Raw genomic sequence first — 2,606 nt, forward strand, 5'->3', positions numbered from 1 at the left:
CACCACGCCCGGCCTAATTTTTGTATTTTGAGTAGAGACGAGGTTTTACACTATTGGCCAGGCTGGTCTCAAACTCCTGACCTCCAATGATCCACCAGCCTCAGCCTCCCAAAGTGCTGGGATTATAGGCATGAGCCACCGTGCCCAGCCAGGAATCTGAATTTTAACAAACACCTACTCTTTGGGATTCTGAGACAGGTGGGTTTGGGGCCACCCTGAGAAACACAGCTGTGAACAGAGACAAATGTTGCAGCAGCTCCGGCCCTGGTCTGCCCACATCCGGGAGACACAAGCTTCAGCCTGAAGCCAACCTGGGTTTGAAACGTGGCTGCACCTCACACCTCAGCCTTGTGACCTTGGGCAGGTGGCTCTCTTAACCTCTCTAGACCTCAGTTTCCCCATCGGTAAAATCAGGAAGAGCAGCGGGCAGGGATGTGTGCACAGCGCCTGGAATGAAGGCCCTGCTCCTGTCCCTACTCTGAGGGGACAAACGTGGCTGCACCTCACACCTCAGCCTTGTGACCTTGTGCAGGTGGCTCTCTTAACCTCTCTAGACCTCAGTTTCCCCATCGGTAAAATCAGGAAGAGCAGCAGGCAGGGATGTGTGCACAGCGCCTGGAATGAAGGCCCTGCTCCTGTCCCTACTCTGAGGGGACAGGAGGGGCTGGCCCAGCTTCACCCCTGTTTTGTAACATGTGTTTACTTTTCTTACGGGACAATTCAAGGGATGGAAAATTGTGCTGGCCCTCCAGCCCACACGGACTGACTCACACTCAGCTCTGGGCTGGGGGCCCTGTGAGCTCCCCACAGTCTCCCTGGGGCCAAAGGGGAGGCCAGGCCCTGGCAGCCGGAGCAGGAGAGGGTCCACGGTGAGTCACGCTCTGCCTGCCCCTGAGTCATCCCCTGAGAATGTGCCTCAGGCCCCTACCCGCCCGGGCCCCCTGGCAGAATGCCACTTCCCCCTGCCTGCCAGGCAGCCCCGCCCTCCTGCCAGCCCAGGGAGCCGCTGCTCTGACAACTGCCCTCCTGGCTGTCTCCTAGATGCACCTGTACAGCCCTGTGTGTTATCAAAATATTGAAACAGCTCCTGAGCGGTAGTTAAATGGTGGTTGCTCAGAGCCCCTGGCCACGCTGCTTTTTCCCCTCCCCAGCCACTGAGGGGTTAGCCATGGGCTCAGCAAAGGGTTCTTGGACTCTGCCCCACCCAAGGCTGGGGTCCGCTGTGACTATGACCAACCCATCAGCCCATCTTGCAGATCCAGGTTTTTGGGGTTTCAGACACCTCATCTTGAACCCTGGGCCACATTCCTTTTTCTTTTTACGTTTGAGACAGGGTCTTGCTTTGTCACCCAGGCTGAAGTGCAGTGGCATGATCATAGCTCACTGTAGCCTCAAACTCCTGGGCTCAAGCAATCCTCCCATCTCAGCCTCCTGAGTTACTAGGACCACAGGGGCACCACCACACCTGGCTAATTTTAAAAACAATTTTTTAGAGTTGGGGTCTTGCTATGTTGTCCAGGCTGGTCTCAAACTCCTGGGCTCAAGTGCTCCTCCTGCCTCTGCCACCCAGAGTACTGGGATTATAGGCATGAGTCACCGCCCCCAGCCCCTGGGGTACTGTCTGACAACCTGCTACACATCTTGGACACCACTTGTCAAGCCTGGCCCTAGGCCTCTCAGGGGTGTGGACATTAAGTGAGGAAGTCACACTGTCAGGGCAGAGAGAGGGGCTGGGTGGGGCCGGACAGGCTCTGCTGGCTCAGGATCCCAGCAGGACAGGCTGCCCAACCCAGCCCCAAAACTCCCATCCTCTGTCCAACGCCCAAGCCTGCTTCCTCCCTGCCCCACCTCACCTCACGCTGCCCAGACTGGTGGGGCTGCATTTTTGTCAGGTGTGATGGGGGACAGCCCAGGTCAGGAGGTCAGGGCCCCTTTTCCTCCCAAGCCAGGATGACTCAGTGATGGACAGATCGGGCCACAAGGGGCAGAACACAAAGCCAAATTAGGATTTAGCTTGAAGCCAACCTGGCTTTGAACCTTGGCTCTGCCATGCGCCCAGGTGCATGACCGTGGGTTGGTGGCTTAACTTCTCTGTAGCATGGGGAAGAGCCAGTGAGTTGAGGTGTCAAATCTCAACTGATCTATTTCCTAGCTGTGTGACCCTCGGCAAATGTCTTCACCACTCTCCATCTCCGTTTCCCCATCTGCAAAATGGGGACACTCTCACACCTGCTCTGTAGGGTCTTGAAAAGTCTCAATAAAGGAAGACATGGAATCATGGCAAATAATAACTTTCGTTGGGCATTTACTATAATCAGGCCACAGGCCAAATACCAGCCTTGGAGGCTGGCACTTTTTCTTCCAGCTTGATTGAGATGTGATGAATATGCAAGAAAGGGCACATTTTAAAAAATTTTAGACTGGGCACGGGGGCTCACGCCTGTAATCCCAGCACTTTGGGAGGCTGAAGCGAGTGGATCACCTGAGGTCAGGAGTTTGAGACCAGCTTGGTCCACATGGCAAAACCCTGTGTCTACTAAAAATACAAAAATCACCCAGGCGTGGTGGCAGGTGCCTGTAATCCCAGCTACTCGGGAGGCTGAGGC

This window comes from Colobus angolensis, unplaced genomic scaffold (genome assembly GCF_000951035.1).
Source record: "Colobus angolensis palliatus isolate OR3802 unplaced genomic scaffold, Cang.pa_1.0 Scaffold55, whole genome shotgun sequence".
Taxonomy (NCBI): domain Eukaryota; kingdom Metazoa; phylum Chordata; class Mammalia; order Primates; family Cercopithecidae; genus Colobus; species Colobus angolensis.